This window comes from Neofelis nebulosa, chromosome 1, assembly GCF_028018385.1.
Source record: "Neofelis nebulosa isolate mNeoNeb1 chromosome 1, mNeoNeb1.pri, whole genome shotgun sequence".
Classification (NCBI taxonomy): Eukaryota; Metazoa; Chordata; class Mammalia; order Carnivora; family Felidae; genus Neofelis; species Neofelis nebulosa.
The window spans coordinates 180,906,904-180,928,402 of record NC_080782.1 but is presented as its reverse complement, the minus strand read 5'-3'; the positions used below and the strand labels follow the sequence as shown (position 1 = coordinate 180,928,402).

The window sequence follows — 21,499 nt, the reverse complement described above, 5'->3', positions numbered from 1 at the left end:
ATGCCAAGGTCTGTTGAACTTTCTCTTGACCTGAAGAATGATTAATGTGAAAGCACAGCTTTTGTTACTACACATACTTTGCTCTTTGTTAAAAAAAAAAAAAAAAAAAAAAAATTTGTAGAATGATAAGCTAACAGTATTTGTAGATATTTTTTTAAATGGGATCCTCAGAACTGTATTCCCAACTGGAAAACAATATTTAATTCTATGCCTCACTTTATTACATATTTGTGATGTTTGCTGTGGAAAAAAAAGTCATACTGGAATTAGGCCCTTGGCATATTTAAAAGTCCATCACAAATAACATGTAGAATGTACAAATAAAAAGAATGGGCAGATATATGCCCAAGTCAGGCTCTGGTTACAGTGCCTTAAAGATATGGTGACCTAATGATTGTAAATACTGTGCCACTCTTAGAACATGTTTTCTGTTAGTAACAGTGTATTTTCCCTATATATAGGCCATTTTATCAATGAAATTATCTAGGCTGTTTGTCTATTCTTCAGTTCAAATTTCATTACTTAATATGGGCGCTTCCTAAATTTAAACTACATGTATAAGAACAGGAAATGGCAGGGGTGCCTGGGTGGCTCAGTCAGCCAAGCGTTGGACTTTGAGGTTATGATTCCATGGTTCATGAGTTTGAGCCCCATGTCGGGCTCTGTGCTGATAAGCTCAGAGTCTGGAGCCTGCTTCAGATTCTGTGTCTCCCTCTTTCTGCCCATTCCCCCTTGCATGCAAGTGTTTTCCGTTCTCCCTCTCCCCCCTCCCCCCAAATAAACATTAAAAAAATTTTACAAAAAAGAAAAAAAGAAAATGGCATACCCAAATAGGAACCACCAAAGGATCCATATTTTCTGGTCTATTTTATTCTTGACCTCAAAATCTTGAAGCAAACACAATTGGCCATGCAATTCAGAATCTATAAATATGTGAAAACTGTTACTTAAAAACTTATTTAACTTGATGCTTAATAAATATAAAATGAAAAAATAACCTCCATTTTTATGAGAACTATTTTTTCAATTCTAAATTTTTAAAAATGTTAGAGTGCACCCATGTGTACATGCGAGTGGGGGAGGGGCAGAGAGATCAGGAGACAGAATCCAAAGCAGGCTGCACACTATCAGCTCAGAGCCCAACAGTGGTGTTTGATCTCAGGAACCGATGGATCATGACCGGAGACAAAATCGAGTCGGATGCTTAACCAACTGAGCCACTCAGTCTCTCCTAATGAAAAATAATTTTAATGAACTGTTGACACTAACAGAAAATGTGTCCTACAGTATTTCATTCTGTGCTATGTGTCTAATGAATTCTAACCAAGCAGCTAATAGTAAAACTACTAGCTTATGAGAGTTGTCCTGATGAAATACCAGACAAGGTGGCTTATACAACAGAAATGCATTTTTTCCAGCTCTAGTTGATGGAATCCAAGGTGTTGAATGGGTTGGTTTCATTTGAGCCCTCTATCCATGGCCTGCGGGTCACTGCCTTCTTACTCTGTCTTCACATGTATACACATTGTGTACTAATCTTCCTCTTATAATGATACCAGTCCTACCAGGGCCCACCTAGATATGACCTCATTTTCTCTGCATTACCTGTAATGACGCCATTTCCAAATACAGTCACATTCTGAAGTACTGGGTGTTAGGACTTGAACATATGAATTTGGGATAGGGGAGATGGGACCCAGGGTACCCCATATCAAAAACCCTTAATTATTGTGGCTAAGATGATAAATTCTGTTCTTCAGCTTGTTCTCTGGGCCCCACATTGCTCTTGTCTCCCATTCTCTGGTCTGTTCTGGAATGTACACTTTTACTTTTCCAAGTCCTTTAAGTTCTATGTAGAGAGTTCTTAAGTCTTTGTCACTGTCCTCAGAGGCAAGGATGGTGAGGTAGTGAGTTCTTTCTCTAAATTGTGCAATATTGTTGTGCGTTCCTTTTTTTTTTTTTTTTTGCTTGCTACTTCCTTCCATCAGCATTGGCATTTTCTTTAGTCTGAAATGATGAGAGCAATTTCAAAGTTCTTTCCTGCTTGGAATCCATCCAAACTAAAACTTGGAACTAGAATCTACTCTCCAATTTAATTGGATCAGAGCATGTTCTGTGTCACTCCTGCAGCCACAGTAACTGCTTAGCACAGTTATTGGGTGATCAGTGCCGGCCCAACAGCTTGGGGGTTGTGCAAGGCCATAGCATTAGTACATAAATGAATTTAATGTGAAATCCCTACCTGGTAAATAACTAGAAGTAATTTCTAGAGCTAGACACTTAATATTTCCTTCAAAATAGTATTCTTTCTGTTAATACAGTAATTCTATTTGTTTTAGGCTCCAAAGGCGTTTCTTTGGAAATACTCATAACAAGTTAAATTTCAGTTATCAAGAGCTGCTCAATCCACAAAGCTAATCATACAAATTACTAGTGTTTACTACTTTCTCTAATCTTTTGACTAGTCATTCTAGGTTATATAATATGGGTAATAAAACTAGATGTTTTCAATCCATGTAACTTATCTTTAATATTTTTATAAGTGTTCTCCATGATAAACAGAACTATAAAGCCATTATATTACAAATGTAATATTTCTGTTCTAAAATACAAGATTGTGATGAATTACTTCCTGAGATCTTCACAGCTCAGTAGTTCCTGTACATTCAGAAAAGACTGAACTCTCTCCTCCCCCATATTTGCTTTAGTTTTTTACCATATCTGATAAGTACCATCTGAAAGCTGATGGTTTGTGTTTGTGTCTCATGGCCTACAGGATGAATTCTATGCTGTCATTGTGTTCAAGTGTTCTGCAAAGAATACCAATTTTGAAAGGGGGGTGGTTAATTTTATGGGTCAATTTTGTTGGTCCATGGTGCCCACATGTGTGGTCAAATGTTGTTCTGTGTTTGAGGTTTTTTGATGAGATTAACATTTAAGTTGGATTTTGAATAAAGCAGATTAATCTTCATAATTTGGGTAGGGCTCCACCAATCCGTTGAGGGCCTCGGCAGAACCAAAGAGTGGCTTCCCAAGGGAATTCTGCCCACAAATGACCTTCAGGCTTAAAGTGCATCCACTCTTCCTGGGGCTCCTGCCTTTGGCCTCCACTGCAAATTTTGGAGTTTCCAGCCTCCACAATGGCATGAGCCAATTCCTCAAAATCTCAAATACATACATACATACATGTACATACATACACACACACACACACACACACACACACACACACACTCCATACATATACACCCCCAGTTGGTTCTGCTTCACTGAAGAACCCTGGCTAATAGAGTATCTCCAAACACTTTATTAAACAAACCAACAAAAATGAAGGATGGGAGAAGGCAATGTGAAGGAAAAGGAAGAAATAAAGCAAAAGAGAAAATACATATTTTAAGCAGTTACAGACTTAAAAGGAATGTGCACAAAGGTAAATCTAGCCACTTAAGAATCATAATTTTTTTCCATTTTGTGGACCAACTTTCAAACAATGGCTTATCTGCACTCGGAGAAATGTGTCTAGTTCAACCTGAAGTAATACCATTTATCATAAATAGTTTGTATATTTAATCCTTACCTTAATCCTATGTATTTGGTATTCTTCCTTTTTGTCAAACAAGGACGAAAAAATTTGAACATGTTCTCTGATACTCCAAAGTACCAGGAAGCATTACTAAATGCAGACAATGTTTCTATAAGCATCAATTCTGTCATTTGGGTACAGATAGCATCAATAACCCACAAATTTTCCTTGAGGACATAATAGATAATATGGCTAAATTTAACTACCTTTTACGTATGTATATATATATCATTTATAAGTGACCATATTTTAAAATATTTTAACAGATTTTTAATTAAAATTTACTTATATTCTGCTCTGTTTAATCTTCCAGAAAGTTGTATGGATATATAAACTAATCTCATATAAATTAATAATTCTTTAGTTTTAATTCTTATTCAATATTTTAAGCCTTTTCTGGCAAAATGGAAACTTAGCATGAACTAGAAAATCCCCAGCCCTTGCTCTTGCTAAGTTTCACAAGTTCAGAAAAGTTCAGAAATACTCGTGAATAAGTACACATAGAATCATTATGCTTTAAAGTTGGAAGGTACTTTATGGGTATTCTGAAACAACTTTTTCAAATGAGGACTTGAAGTTGCTGGATGAGAAGTGGCTTGCTTTTGGTCACAAGGTGTGCATAAAAAATAAATGCAGAGGCATATTAAAAAGATAAATTTAAAAGTAAAGGTCTTTAATCACTATTTTTCAAAGTTAAGCAATTAGGAGTCTTCAATAGCTAAATCAAACATCTAGAATAAAATATTCAAAAGCAATATGAAGGAAAATTGAAACTTTTGCCCCACAAAATAGTAACAATTTTGCTGAGCAACGTATTTACAAAGAACGAATGTTTTGAAATGTTCAATACATTTGAATGTTTTGAAAATACTCATTTTTAACTTCATAGTAATTTACAAGTCTTTGTTCTAATTCAGAATTATGATTTCAATTAACTTTTTAATTATAAAATCTTTTTTATAAACCACATCTTTCAAGTTATGAAATTATTTCAAACTTTAAAAAACACCCTTGTACTTAATCTTTGGACAAGTCATGAACTCAATTAGAAATCTGTAAGGGTTTATTAAAGAACATTAAATAGGAGCTACCTAGAATCATTGTAAGTCATGTGGTGCCTGTATCTCAGCAAACAAAATATGTTTGAATTGGAGAGTTTGACATTCAGGTCTGCAACAACCAGTGTAATCATCTGTACTGAATACAAACCTGTGTGAGGAATGAAAGACTTTGTGTGCCTTTGTAGCCTCTATTCTCCAATACTCCATTCTCAAACCCTTATTTTAAAGACAGCATTAAAGACCAATAAGCAAAGATGGACTTTGGGGTTCCCCCAAATATTCTCTCCTAATGTCGTCTTCAGATGAATGTTCAGTTTGGCACTTATTTTGACCTACCTTTGATTTACACCTTTAATAATCTTGCATTTGAAGAAGAAAATCTTGCATTTGAATTGTTAGAGCCTTTTTTTTCTTCTGATTCCTGGGCTCAGACTAACCAGAGTCCTTTCTAGTGTTAGAAACTTAGTGCTCATCCTCAAAAATCACTTTCAGACACAGTAAACAGGGTTACCCACATACCATTTGTAACCCTTAATATATTAGGATTATTTTCTATGTCAATATAAAAGCCATCAGCAGAGAACTTCACATATTCCTATCAACAAAACTTCCCCATCCATCAACTTTTGCCCCTTGTTTTTCCCACCTGTTACCAGATCTTACCAAATTTAAGTAAATCCAGCCCCCCCACCCTCTGCCCTTTCAGGAACACTAGATCCTAAAAGTGATGTTCTTAAATAGGTGAGACATGTGGGGTGTATATATCCAAAAGAATGGCAATCAGGATCTTGAAGAGCTGTCTGTCTTCCTGTGTTCCAATACAGCATTATTTACAAGAGCCGAGATGTGGAAATAATCTAAATAGCTTTAGATTTAGATAGGTAGATTTAGATCCATTTAGATAAATGGATAAAGAAAATATATATAAAGGGGGGGATCCTGACATTTGCAAGAATGTGGATGAACCTACAAGACATCATACTACTGAAATTAAGTCTGTCATGGATGGGCAAACATTGCATGTTTCCACTTATGAGGTATCTATAAGAGATTTATGGAGTAATTTTCCTGAAATAAATGTTGTGTGAGATCTTTTCTCTGTTGTAAACACCTAACACCTGCTCTGCATTTTACTTCTAGTAAAAATCACAGTTCTGTACAATACCGCCAAGGCCAATCATTGTCGAACCTACTTACCTCACTGACCTTCTCTTGAGACCAGGAATCATGGTCTACTCACCATGCTCCAGCCACATGGACCATCCTTACTTTCCTACAGTACTTAGCACATGGTTTACCATAGTACATAACTCTATTATTTTCTTTACCCAGGACACTCCCTCCCCAATTATGTACTAGCCTAAATTTCTTCTGTCCTTCCTTACATCTCACTTTTTCAACCCAGCTTACCCAGACCACAGTTCCTAATTCTGCAAAGCCCCTCCTCCTACCCCACCACTCATGATCCCTGTGTACTTACCTAAAATGGTAAATAATGTTTATAATTAGGCTTATTTTATGATCTCTCCCTAGAAATAAATGGCACAATTGGTCTATTTTGTGGTTTATTCTCTTCATTGATACATGCTAAGTGCCTAATTCATTTCTTGAAACAGACCTGAAATACTTGATTATTGGGAGCACCTATACACTTAATTCGGAACTGTTTTTGTAACTTTCCATTCTTGCATTTGAAATGCTCTTAATTTCTATGGACTATTATATAATAGTCAAGTCCTGTTTTCTTTTTTTTGTGTGTGTTTTTTTTTTTTTTTTTTTTTTTTTTTTTTTACATATAAGAAAATAAGATCTTTTGTAATGGTTAGCCAATTATTCCTATACCATTTGTTCATTCTTTCCCTATCCTGGAAGTCACATGAAGAAAGAGTAAAAGAAGGTAAAATGAATTGAGCCTAAAGCTGGTAGGACAAGAAAGTGATGGTTGATACTGAATAGGTTTAGTGACTACTTACATATAGGCTGCATATGTGCACTTGGGTCTATTTCTGGACTTTCTATATTCCCTTATATAGTGTATTCACATTCCAGCAGCTTGACTGATCCTTTTAATACATAATGCTCCTTTTCTCAAAAGCCACCTCCTACACTTCACTCATGGTAAAAAAAAAAAAAAAAAAAAAAAAAAAAAAAAAAAAAAAAAAAATTCACATCTGTTCCTTTGCTAATAACTTTAAAATGGTTGATTCAATATTTACCTAGATCTAAAAATTATAAAAAAATTGTTGCTGGTGTAGGTATTTTCAAAGATGATTTCATCAGCCAACTTTCAAATTTTAAATAGCATACATTGGGGCACCTCAGTGTCTCAGTCATTTAAGCATCTGATTCTGGATTTGGGCTCACATTTAGTTAGATCGAGCACGTGTCAGGCTCTTCACTGACAGTGCAGGGACTGCTTGGGATTCCCTCTCTTCCTTTCTCTCTGCCCCTCACCTATGTGCATACCCTTTCTTTCTCAAAAAAAAAATAGCACACGTTAATTTTTCTGAGATCTAAAAGGACTATAAAGATGAACTGGCTTGAATTTAGCATAGGTTGACATCCAGTGGGTAAGGTTGGATGATAGACCACTGGCCACCATCACCCACTTCTCAGTAGGTCAGTGGCTGTGAACTGGCCACACCTATCATACAGAACATGAAAATTCTTATCTGGAAAGGAGAAAATGACGTGAAGCTTGAACTAATATGTGACTGCCAGAAGACAGATATGTTGTGTCTAATGATTCCATATCCCTTCCTTTTAAAGAATACAACCTACCCGCTCCACCTCACTGAATCATGCCCAACTTGGCTTACTTCCATAGACCTAGGTGGTCTAGGGATAACTGGCTGAAACAGGCCAACCTGATATGTGTGGAACCCCAATACTAATGGCTGTTGGTAACTTCTAAAATAAAGGTCAGCTACTTTTTTTTTGAGAACCAGATATTGTAAAGAACCAGATATTAAGTATCTTGGGTTTTGTGGGTCACATGTAGTCTCTTGGGTCTTCTCTTCCTCTTTTTCATTTCTTTTTTTTTTTTCTTTACTCTTTAAAAACCAGTGTTAGTCCAAAGGTCATACAAAAAGAGAACAGTAGCTGGGTTTGGGCCATAGGCCATTGTTTGCCATCTCCTGATCAAAAAGATATCACCATGATAGCTGGGGTACCATAAACGGATAACTTCCAGCTGACCTTCAAGAAATATTCTAAGGGATCTTCAGATCCTCCAGTGTGGCAACCAGGGAACTGTGTCGCTCAGATATCACGCTGTGGGGAACATAGTTAACAGACAGCCCAACTGCCACCCTTATCTATCCACTGTTGCATTTGTATTGAGGTCACACTGTCTTCAGGCTTCTCTGTGAGTAAGCACAACAGGGATTCTATGAAAGCTTACTACTGCAAGACCTGGGACTCCAGTGATATGTAACTTAAGGTAGAAGATTCTCTGTTAACCTATCTTAACCTTGCTTAGAAATATGCTCTATTCCAAGACTCCTTCACCCAGTCCTTCTTTCCTCCCCACTCTATTTTCGTAGGAGTTAGACTTGCATGTAGTTAACTCTCCCCACCTCACCCCCTTTTTCTTCCATAGGTCTTTCCCCCAATAAAATCTTACACATCAAATCCCATCTGTTAGAGGACCTGAAATTACCAGGTGATTCCACTTCTGAAGAACAGATTCCTTTCGTGCTTATTTTTTTTCACCATGTTAAAAAAAAATAGCGTGCTAGCATTACAATAACAAAGTATCACCACCTGGGTAGTTGGTAGAATTTATTGTGTCACAGTTTTGGAGGCTAAAAGTCTAAGATCAAATTGTGTGAGGATTGGTTCCTTTACAGAGTTTTTGGGGGAAAATTTGTTCCATGCCTGTCTTCCAGCTTCTGGTAAACTGCTAGCAATTTTGGGTGTTCTTTGCAGATGGTGTTCTTTTTCTATCTTAATATCTTCTCTCTATAGGCGGCTTCATGCCAGACATACTGGATTAGAGGCTTACCCTACTTAATCATATCTGCAATGACCCTCTTAATAAATCAGGTTACTTTATGAAGTGCCAGGGGTTAGAACTTCAACCTATGAATTTTGAGAAAACACAAACCTGAACATCAAACATGTCACCTAACCACCTCCTCATGGGCCACATGAACAAAACCACCACGTCTACAGGAATAGTGAATATTTGAGGGTGACATGGTTAGAATTACAGCCCTCGTCTCAGAGCAAGTATTTAATATTGCTTGTTGATATTAAGGCATTTCAGCCAGTCACCTCTTAAGGGGCAGATTGCCTCAATAGACAATCACCCACTTAGTGTCCACCTCCCAAGATTTCACTGGTTTATCTTCCCCTCCCATTTTTCCTTCTTTCGTGTATTCGTCTCTCCTTTCCTTGGGGAAGAGAAACCAATCCTTCTCATTTTGTTTCATATCTAATAACCATTGCCCTAGAGTAACAAATAGGACTACTGTAATAAACAGGTCTAGTCTCCTTGGATGCAAAATGCACCTTGAAATAATATTTTACCCTCCTCCTTCAGGCAGCAGACAAGCAATATAAAATGTTATCACAGGAGCTCATGGAGTATACAACAGAAATTTATTGCTTCATAAGACTGATAGCTCTAGAATACAGTGAAACACAAATGGGATATGGCACATTTTATAGTAAGGTAATTTTTCTTAAAAACATTCTTTATTGTAAGGTTTTCTCCCCTTTAGGAAAACATTAGTATTGATAGTTGATCAACAGTTTAATGTCAGGTGAAACGTAATTTATCCTCCCATAATTTCTCATATTTTCATAACTACTTAACTTTCTCTCCGACAGAGGTTCCAGTTTTATACCTAGGGGACTATTCAGAACAGCACTGAATAATTAACTGACAAATATTCCCCAATTCAGGCAGAGCTGCATTGCTCTTGGCATCCAAATTGACCAAGTTAATGCAAACTAGCAATCCCAGTGAGATAACATCTCCTGTGGATTATGTGAATTTTGTCTATTTTGCTCTGTCTATTCTCTATCTGAACACCAATTTTGGATAATTGTACTCTTTAAGAGAAAGAAATTAGGACACTTAAGTATGGCAAAAAAAAAAAGTATTTTGCTGCTAGCTGACCCTTAAATAGCTCAGGATTAAGTGGTATATTGAATTCAAGTAGAATGTAAGTTTATCTAGCAGCCTGCCCGTTAAAATTACCATATTGCCATAGCGTAGGATAATCGTAGGTATGATGGACATCAATACCAACTTACACACCATATCAAAGTAATTTCCCAAGCAGACTATTACTTTCCTTATTGGGACCTGGAACTAGGTGTTAATATGGTAAACTGACATTACCTTTTCTAATACATAAAGGGCTGTCTTGCTTTCCTTTCAGTTATGGAGCTTAGAAATCCAAGAATTGTTATGAACTTCCCACTTTCCCTCACCTCATCTTTCTATTTTCCAAGACCCTTTTCCTGCTTGCCTTACCATCTCTTCTCCCTACAACTAGAATTTTTAAATAATAAGGCTAGAAAGAAACTTAAATACATACTCTTGTTATAAGTATTCATGGTTTGGGGCGCCTGGGTGGCTCAGTCGGTTAAGCGTCCGACTTCGGCTCAGGTCATGATCTTACAGTCTGTGAGTTCGAACCCCGTGTCGGGCTCTGTGCTGACAGCTCAGAGCCTGGAGCCTTTTTCAGATTCTGTGTCTCCCTCTCTCTGACCCTCCCCCGTTCATGCTCTGTCTCTCCCTGCCTCAAATATAAATGTTAAAAAAAAAAAAAAAAGTATTCATGGTTTGCTTTGTTTTTTACATGATGGATTAATGCAATCTTCATACCACCCCATGTCAGCGTGGAGACGTTCTGGATTGTAGACTGTGTCTTAAAAGAGGCTCTTTCTGTTTTAAATCCTTGTAAGCAATGTCCAAGTTCTCAATTTCCCCTTTGAAATGAAATAAAAAACCTTGTCTGTACTTGCTGATTCCCATTTCTTTAACTCTCCACCTTTTTCCTGTTAAAATACAGGATCCATGTTACACATTATGTAGTACTAACATGTGTGTGTCTGGCATAAAAACAATACAATGAATGCCGATACCAAGGTTGGCCACAGAGTAGAGCATCAATGGAATATCTGAATTTCTCTGTAAATTTTTCACAATTACATTTCTGGTTGTCTTCCTAGAGGTAAAACTTTATCTTTGGGCTATCTATTTGTGGGCATAGACTGGCTTATTTATTTTTTTTTACTTAATTGTTTTGTTTCTTTTTATTTTTCATTTGTTTTCAGTTCAGGAGTAGAATTTAGTGATTAATCACTTAGATATAACACCCGGTGCTCAACACAATAAGTGCCATCCTTAATATCCATCACCTATTCCCTACCCACCTTCCCTCCAGAAACCCTCAATTTGTTCTCTATAGTTGAGTCTCTTACGATTTGCTTTTTTTTCTCCCTTTTCCTATGTTCATTTGTTTCTTAAATTACATGTTAGTGAAACAATGTGTTTTTCTCATTTGTTTTGCTGAGCATATAATACTCTCCATGTTGCAAATGGCTGAATTACACAATTTTTGATGGTTGAATAATATTCCATTGTGTGTGTATGTGCTATTTTTTCTTTATCCATTCATCAATTGATGGACATTTAGGGTCTTTCCATGACTTGGCTATTGTTAATGCTGCTATAAACATTTGGGTGTGTGTGTGTCCTTTGAATCAGTATTTTTAGATCTTTACAGTAAATACCTAATAGTGCAACTGCTGGATCATAGGGTAGTTCTACTTTTAACTTTTTGAGGAACCTCCATACTGTTCTCCAGAGTGGCTGTACCACTTTGAATTGCCACTAACAGTGTAAGAGGGTTCCCATTTCTCTGTATCCTCACCAACATCTGTTGTTTCCTGAGTTGTTAATTTTGGCCATCTTGACAGGTGCAAGGTGGTATCTCATCGTGTTTTTGATTTGTATCTTCCTGATGATGAGTGATGTTCATCTTTTCCTGTGTCTGTTGGCCATCTGGATGTTGTCTTTGGAAAAATGTCTACTCATGTCTTCTGCCCATTTCTTAAATTTTTTTCTGTTTATTTTTGACAGAGCATGAGTGGGGGAGGGGCAGAGAGAGGGAGACACAGAATCTGAAACAGGCTCCAGGCTGTCAGCACAGAGCCCAATGCGGGGCTCAAACTCACCGCAAGAGGATGACTTAAGCCAAAGTTGGATGCTCAACTGACTGAGCCACCCAGGCGCCCCTCTTCTGCCCATTTCTTAACTGGGTCATTTGTTTTTGGGGTACTGAGTTTGATAAATACTCTAGATTTTGAATACTAACCCTAGATCAGATATGTAATTTGCAAATAACTTCTTCCATTCTATAGACTGTCTTTTAGTTGATAGTTTGCTTTGCTGTGCAGAAGCTTTTTATCTTGATGAAGTCCCAATAGTTCATTTTGCTTTTGTTTCTCTTGACTCTGGAGACATTCCTAATAAGTTGCTGCCTGTGTTCTCCTCTAGGATTTTGATCGTTTCCTATCTTGGCTTATATTTTAGAGCAGTTCCTTTACAGAGAAGAAAAACACAAAAAATATAGAAACATTTTAAAGTAATGTGTGAAGAAATTCAAATGTTAACAAGGGAGAGTGTTCTTTAAGAACAGTGAACCTAATATTCTAGGCCTGCCTTCTAGGCATTAATCAGGAGTCATAAGTTTGAGAAGTTAGGTGGGGTATGGAAAGTGGGAGGTTTAGTGGCTGAAATCTTCAGAGCATCCTACAGAAATAAGGAACAAAACTGGATTGCAGAGCTAAGATGAGAGGTCTTGGTAAATACTTTGAAAGTGGTAGAGGATGTGAGGAAGAGAAGGAATAACAAATAGATAAGCCTAGCTACAAATCAATTTAAACTTTACTCAGATTGACATTTGCCCCTCCCCTAAATGCATATTAAAAACAAAAATTCCCTTTATTTTTTTCAACGTTTTTTTTTTTTTTTTTTTAATTTATTTATTTTTGGGACAGAGAGAGACAGAGCATGAACGGGGGAGGGGCAGAGAGAGGGAGACACAGAATCGGAAACAGGCTCCAGGCTCCGAGCCATCAGCCCAGAGCCTGACGCGGGGCTCGAACTCACGGACCGCGAGATCGTGACCTGGCTGAAGTCGGACGCTCAACCGACTGCGCCACCCAGGCGCCCCCAAAAATTCCCTTTAGAGAAGATGACTCAGGTCTTTAAAATTTCTCTGCAATATTTTAAACACATCTGGAATTAAATCAAACTTACCTGGAATATCCACAGGTAAAGATGGATATCAAAAGCCAAAAATAAAAACACAACAAAGATACCTGAAGATCAAGATTGGTTTAATAAGACACTGTTAGTAACTCATTAAAATGTTAAAAATTTTTGAGAAAACAGAAAATATTTTGAGAGAATTTTACAGAAGTAAAAAATGTTTAAAGTCAAATGGGTTAAAGGTCACCTGGGTGGCTCAGTCAGTTGAGCTGACTTGATTTCACCTCAGGTCATAGTCTCACAGTTGTGAGATCAAGCCCCGTGTCAGTATCTGCATGGAGGTTGCTTGGGATTCTCTGTCTCCTCTCCCTCTCCCCTGTTCATGTGTTTAATCTCTCTCTGTCTCTCTCTCAAAAAAAAAAAAAAAAGTTAGAAATCAAATGGGTTATACTTAAAAAGTTGTAAAGTGTAGGGGCGCCTGGGTGGCGCAGTCGGTTGAGCGGCCGACTTCAGCCAGGTCACGATCTCGCGTCTGTGAGTTCGAGCCCCGCGTCGGGCTCTGTGCTGACAGCTCGGAGCCTGGAGCCTGTTTCCAATTCTGTGTCTCCCTCTCTCTCTGCCCCTCCCCCGTTCATGCTCTGTGTCTCTCTGTCCCAAAAATAAATAAAAAACATTGAAAAAAAAAAAAAAAAAAAAAAAAAAAAAAGTTGTAAAGTGTAATAACTGAACTTGAATACTCAACCTAAGAGTTTAAAAGATTTTATGTAGCCGAAGAAAAAAATTAAACTGGATAATAGGCCCAAATAAAATATTTAGTCTGAAGCCTGGGTGGAAAGCTGCCTTATTGTGAGAATTTCTGTAAACATCCCATAGGATAGCATCTCCACTCTCATTTTGTTACTTTTTTTTTTTTTTTTTTTGGCTGACTTACATTTATGGTGTCTTTTTCCCTTATCTATTTATTTTTTTGTATTTGGAAATTTACAAGAATTCTTTGTGGCCCCAGATGAGCACAATTCCTGTAGGAAAAAAATGATATTTGCTTCTGGATATTCGAAAACATTTCCAATTGAGGATTTAATTAGAAACCAAGTAAGACTGAGGATAGAAGCTCTGAAGAATGTATTTAGGCCTCAAAACATGTGAACTAAGACTTGTGATCTAAAAGTACTTAGTATATTTTCTCCTGACTAGAGCCAAACTTGTAACAAATAAGTGTTTTTTTTTCGTGTGTGTGTGTGTGCGCGCGCGCGCGCACGCATGCGCATGTGTCTTACATCACCTTTTCATTGACGATTTAGCTCTCTGCTAGATTCCCAGTGTTATATTAGGGTCTTTAATCCAGCTCCAGGCAATTTTATGGCCTAGATTTTTTGTTACTCCTATCTGTTTTTGGCAGTTACAAATAATGCTATTGGCAAACAAAAATAATTTTAGGCTTGGTATGCTGTTTGCTATGTGGCAGCATGTCATAGAAATAATTCCATTTATGTTTTTTTGGTTTGGCCTTCAAAAATTTCCTTCACATTCTTCAGCAATGTTTAAAAAATTTTTTTAATGTTTAAAAAGCTAAATTTTTTTGTTAATATTTTGGGTGTTTTACTAAAGTCTTACGGTATAAGGAACTTTTAGTAGGAAAGATTTTAAGCCTACCATATTACCATTCTTCCTCAAACTGCCCTGATTGCTTTCACCAAGGCCTCCATGTTGTTCAATCTAGTAAGTTCTGAGTTTTCCTTGAGTTATTCTTTGAGTTATTGGTTGCACATGCCCTCATTGATCACTCCTTCCTTCTTGATGTGCTTTCTCTACCTTCCTTCCAGAATACTCTTTATTTCTTCATCATTCTTCCTCAGATGTTAATATCAGACCCTCATTGTCTCAACACTAATGCATGATAAAACTCAGAGGTTCTGTACTCAGTCTTATTTTCTATTCTCTGTTTCTCTGGGACTGATCTCCTACACTCCCAAACTCAAAAGATGAGTATCTTTAGTTCAAGGTAAAGTTAAAGTTGGGTACACACATTAGGAACCATCAGTGAGTGCACAGATGGTATATGAGCTTGACAGAGTATGAGATCAGTCCAGAGAAACGGCGAGTAAGACAGCTTGAAATCTCCATGTGTATGTCTAAAGAGCCTCCAATAAATCTCCAGATTCTATTCCTTACCAGTTCGTCCTCCTGTGTTCTGACACCTTTGAGTCAAGTGTGCTTTCATTGGACACCTTCGTTTCTTTGGATGCTCAGGCCAAAAACCCATCAGTCATCCCAGACTACTTTTCACATCTCACATTTGATCTGTATGAAAATACTGTAGCCTATACCTTCCAAATAGCTGAAATTCGACCACTTTACTGCTGCACCCTTCGTTCTCAGCTGGTTTGCACTTGCTGTCTCGTCTGCCTGGACTCTGAACACCACAAAACCACTTGGGAACCTGATCAGCAATCTCCTCTTCAGACCTACACTAACACCTTATTTAAAATCATGGCCTCCATCATTCTACCCACCCCCCTAATTCTGCTGTCGTTCCCTTTGTGGAATTTCTCTCCATGTCACATACTGTGTATGGGCTTATTACTTGATTTTCCTCAAAAATTTAATGCGCATACAAGTATGGAGTTTTTTTTTTTCTTTCTTTCACTGCTATATCACCAGCTCCAGAACAAAGCCTGGCATAGAGTAAATCATAAAAAACAAAAAACACACCGCATAGTTAATAGGTATCATTTTATTGTATAGGAGATTGAGGCTAAAACAGTTTGTGTTTCCTAATGTCCTAGAGATGGTAGAATAGCTACAACTAAATCCTGATCATTTTAAAAGAATAACAAAAAAAAATGTTTCTTATTGTCCCTTGCTGTGGTCATAAAAATTTCTTCACATGGTATCTGTGACTTCACAGTCTGATCCCAATCTGTCCTTTGAACCTCATCTCTCATATGAATCACTTTTCTTTTTTTTTTTTTTTTTTTTTTTTCAACGCTTTTTATTTATTTTTGGGACAGAGAGAGACAGAGCATGAACGGGGGAGGGGCAGAGAGAGAGGGAGACACAGAATCGGAAACAGGCTCCAGGCTCCGAGCCATCAGCCCAGAGCCTGACGCGGGGCTCGAACTCACGGACCGCGAGATCGTGACCTGGCTGAAGTCGGACGCTTAACTGACTGCGCCACCCAGGCGCCCCATGAATCACTTTTCTTACAGAAGACCTGTGTAACCTCAGCTCTGTTCTAGCTGCCTTTCTCCAAAAAGGTCACGCCCTGTGGACCCTGCTCCACCTCGTATTTCTCCCTTAGCCTGGGGTGACCTCTTTCCCTATTTCTGGCTAATCAAATCTTCCACTGTCTTCGACTCAGGTCAAATGTCACTCACATCATTAAGTCAGATCCAGTCATCTCAGTAAAAATTAATCTTTTTTCCGTTTCAGGCACTGCCAAAGCACTTAGTCTTTATAGAACTTTTGGCACTTTACACTGTGCACCTTGTGTTGAATACAATCCTATGCCTGCTTCTTCTGGAACCTCAGGAGACACGAAGCTTCTTGAGGACAGTATTTTGTGTATAATCACCTTTATAATCTTCCTTTAGGTCTTAACAGTGTTGCATATACAGTCAGCCCTGAGTTAAATATTGCAGAAGTGCTTTGAACTACTCCATCATATCCAGTTGTCCCTATAAGGAAAATATCCAATTCTTTTTAAGTCAAAGATCTGTTTGTTTTTAGACAAAGGCCTTATAAGAATCACAGATGAAAGATCATGCACAAACCACATTTTTCCCTCAATGACAAAAATACACGTTCAGTAATTTTTAAAACATCCATTTTTAGCGACCCAGCTAGCCGGGAAAATGTTGCTGGATTTTTTCTGGTCAGAGGGATGCTGCCCATCTTGGCTGTATTACCCACCACAAGAAGGAGAGCATAGATGGACTATGCTCATTTCAGACAACTAACTCGAACCAGCTTTGAAGAAGACTTGGTTAAGCTGGAGATACAGTTGCAAACTTTGCTTCCTCCTTCTCCCCTGAGGAAGTGGACACAGAAGCACACATCCAGGAAGTTCTGGGTCAGTGAATTATTCTTGCTTTCACCGCCAGACCTCATTGTGATGCCCATATGGCTTCATGGGAGAGTCCTACCCGGTGCAAAAGTAGATGTCACTCTGGCACGTGGCTGTGCCCTCCAGGTGGTCCGTAGCTGGGCGGCATGAGCTGTGCAGTCTGCTTGCTCGGTGTAGCCACCAAACTGCAGGGAATAGATGTGTTCCCTCTCCATCTTAATGCTTTCATCGATGCAAACTGGCAGGTGGCTCTGAAACTGGTTTGGAATCCAGAACCGGACTTCTTAACTGAGAAATACAACAAAGGAGATAGGAACTGTCATCCCCATCCCGACTCCCTTGTCCTGGGGGCCTCCCACGTACTTCATGGCTTTGGGCAATGCTTCCCATAGAGCCTCATCCACAGGCTTATCTGTCAGTTCCACTGTGGCAAACCGCCTGCCTTCACAGGTTGCGTCCTCATAGGAGACTTCTTCCTTGCCAACAGTCTGAAACAGCAAGTTCTTGACCGTGCTCAGCATAATGTGGCTGTGGCACTCTTTTTTTCTGACTGGTTTCTAAGGTACTATAATGATGAATAATACAACCAATAGCACTTATTTACAACATTTTTTTCCAGTAAAACCACATTATATTAAGATATTAAGAGAAAATACATAGAGAAGCAAATGTGGGGTGGTCAAACATGTATCTAGGAGGGAAATTCTCCCTGAGACGTGAAGGGAAATTATGTCTGCCCAGACTGTTTAGTTCTTTAATTCTGCCCTGTATCAAGTCCAGTGGATTTTCAGCTTTTATTGTACATATGCTTTAACCCATGGGAGCTTGAAGTATATATCAGGTAAAGCAGATATGTTGATTCAGGTAATTCTGAAGGTACTTTGTTGGAGATAGTGTAAGTTGGTAAATACAGGAAAGATAGAGTTCAGACTAGCAAGAACCTTATCATGCTAAGACACTTGTATCTATTCCTTACACATAATGAAGAACAAATGAAGGATTTTGAGCAGGGAAGGAACTTAACCATATTTGACATTTCAGAATTTAACATCAGATTTAGCAGGAAATATAAACTGTCTAGGGAAGAAATTTGAGTCATGAAGTTTGTTAGAGTAAAAAAAAAAAACGAAAGGTTCATTCTTGGCAGATCAGCAATAGTGGGGGGGGGGGCGACCCATAAACGATTGCAAATTTAGACCACAGACCCTACAAAAATAATTTATTAAAGTATTTACTAATTCTGGTTTCATTAACTTTTATGGAATGCTTACGATAAATCTTGCACCTAAGAATATAGTGCTATTAAAGTGTTATATAGTGAATTATTTTACCCTGTCAAGGAGAGGAGAGTAATGGCTGCAGCTGAGAAGGAGCAGTGAGGGTTAACTGAGGTAAAGAAAGAAAAGAAGGGTATTTCAAACTATACCAATAGCCTGCCCAACTCCAGTGGCAGGACAGGGCTTGGCAAGTATGAGAAACTGGTTTAGGTCCAGTAGTGACTTCAGAAGACAGTAAGAGGGCTCATGGTATTGGAGGAGACTGAAGAGACTGGTAAGGGCTAGACAAGGAAGGATGCTGTAGATCATGTTAAGAATTTCTCTTTTTTAGGTGTTTTTATTTAAATTCTAGATAGTTAACAGTATGGTAAAAATTGGTTTCAGGTGTAGTATGGGGCTTAGAAAATATATTTATTTGCATGAGGCCATAAGCACTCAGGATATCTGTTCGGGACCATATGGGGCCTTCTCACTTGTATCCAGGAGATAGGATGTGCATAAGCATTGTTGGATGCCTTTTGTGGCCATCCTAGTGTGTATGTGCCCTCAAGATCTCTAGCATGCTTTATGGAGGAATATATATTCTCTGTACATTAGAGGGCTGGGATTGTGCTAAACCAGCTTGAGATTACTGGACTGAAGTAGTAATTACATTCATTTTTTCTGAGGACCATGAGAAGGCAATTGATGGTCTCAATATATTTGTGTTTTAAAGAAACATTCTGGCTGCAGATTGGTGGAATAAGGTATTCTGGAGGGAATTCATGAAGCATTTGTTTTTGCTGACTGTTGTAAAGGGCACATCTCCAGCTCTTACACCAGTGAGGTCATGATGGAAATGGGGGGAAAAATTGGGGGGGTGGTTGGACATGAAAAGATGATCATGTAACTTAAAACTAAATACAGCTGATTGGATGTTGAAGATGAGAAGTGAGCAGTTGAGCCAAGGGTTCCCAAGTCATCTGAAAGAAGAGGAAAACTAATCAGTGTGGTGGTAACAAGTTGAATAGAAAGTTAAAAAATCTGTATCGGCCATCAGGAAGTTGAAAATGTAGCTCTGAAAAAGTTAAAAGTTGGAGGTTAGTGATTTCCATTATTTGCAGAGGAACAATGACAAAATGTAATAAGGGTTAGTTGCTATAATTTGCAATTTCATCTAGTATTCAAAATACCACAGGATAAATAATATCAGGACGCCCATTTACAGATGAGATAAGCAAGGCTTATAGCATGTAATTTGCATAGGATCTGATTTCAAAATTTGCCTTCTTGAATTACCATCATTTTCTGCCTCTATGAATGGATAAGGTTGCAAAACAAAGAGAAAAAGAATCTCCAGCAAGGGATAATGAAAATAGAAGACTGAGAACCATATAGAGAGAGCCAGACACTGAAGTACTATTGAAGTCCATGGTGGAGATTTCATGATTTTGAATACTGTTGTTAATGAAGTGTGTTAACCTTGTAGAGTACCCAAGGAATTGAAAGCAAGTTATTTTCTTTGCCATTTAAAACATTTTGTTGAGCAAGTAATCTCTGCCAGGTACTTTTCCAGCTGCTACAAATAGAATAGTGAACAACACAGTAAAATCACCTAGTAGCAAGCAATTAAATTCTAGTAGGACATAGATAATAAGCAGGCATGCAATTTTTAAGACGCATTAAGTGAGGAGCTCACAGGAATTACCAAAGAGAAGTAATCTCTGGGGTGGAAGCCAGATAGCCAGGAGTTGACGAAATCAGAGGAGGTAATGCTGGAGTGGGATAAGGGGAGCGTGATTACTGATGCACATTGTGTTAAGAGAAAGAATGTAATGTACAGACTACTGATGTTGATAATGTACAAAAACCATACAGAGATGGGACTACATGCATTTGAGTGGTCCTTGGATATGTGTGATTTCTTTTATGCAGTTTCCAACTAATAGGTTAAAGTAGAATTTTTTTTTTTACCTAACATACAACGTTAGTTGTATATAATGTATTGATTAAACAATTCTATACATTATTCAGTGTTTACCACAATGAGTATACTCACCATACAAAGTTACAATATTATCACTAATTCTCCATGCTGTACCTTATATCTCCATGATTTATAACTTGAAGTTTGTTGCTCTTAATCCCCTTTATTTTTTTTTAATGTTTATTTCTTTTTGAGAGAGAGAGAGAGAGACAGAGTGGGGGAGGAGCAGAGAGAGAGAGAGAGGGAGACAAAGAATCTGAAGCAGGCTCCAGGCTCTGAGCTGTCAGCACAGAGCCCGATGCGGGGCTCAAACTCAAAAACCATGAGATCATGACCTGAGCTGAAGTCGGACGCTTACTGCTTACCGACTGAGCCACCCAGGAGCTCCTCTTAATCCCCTTTATTTCACCCATCCCCCTACTTTATTTCCCCCCTTCTCTTGGGCAACTACCAGTTCTCTGAGTCTTTTTTTTTTGTCCATTTTTAAGTGAAACCATGTTATTTATCTTTCCTTGACTTAGCATTCCCCTCCAGCTCATACATGTTGTTGCAAATGGCAAGATTGCATTTTTTATGACTAATTTTCCATAGTATATATACCACCTCTTTATCCACTCATGGATGGACACTTGAGTTGCTTCCATATCTTAGCTATTGTAAATAATGCTGCAGTGAATGTAGTGGTGCATATGTCTTTTTGAATTAGTATTCTTTTCTGTGGATGAACACCCACCAGTGGAATTACTGGATCATATAGTAATTCTATTTTTAATTTTTTAAGGAACCTCCATACTGCTTTCCACAGTGGCTTCATCAGTTTACATACATACCTGCGCTTATTTCTTTGATTCTACTTATTCTGATGTGCGTAAGGTGATATCTTTATTGTAGTTTAGATTTGCATTTCCCTGATGATTAGTAATAAGGTGGGAGGAAGTTCTAAGTACTGGTTCTCAAAATTAAGTGTTTTTTGGAACCACATGGAAGGGTTATAAAACACAGTGCTGGATTTACCTCAGGATTTTGATTCAGTAGATCTGAGGTGGGACCCCAGAATTTTCATTTTTTTTAACTTAGAATGCAAGTGGGGGAGGGGGGCAGAGAGAAAGAGAATCTTAAGCAGCTCAGTGTGGAGCTTGATCCCATGACCTTGGGAACATGACCTGAGGTGAAATGAAGAGTCGCTCAACTGAGCAACCCAGGTGCCCGCTTTTTATTTTTATTTTTTAAGAATTTTCATTTCTAATGGATTCCCAGGTGATATTGAGGCTGCTGGTTGGTTGTTAAATGACACTTTAAGAATAATTGCC

General features: G+C 38.1%; 1 pseudogene; it reads right to left on the bottom strand.

The window, feature by feature from the left end:
• Positions 1-16,148: 16,148 nt before the first annotated feature.
• LOC131489802 (heme-binding protein 1-like) lies at positions 16,149-17,467 on the bottom strand (annotated as a pseudogene).
• Positions 17,468-21,499: the final 4,032 nt, after the last annotated feature.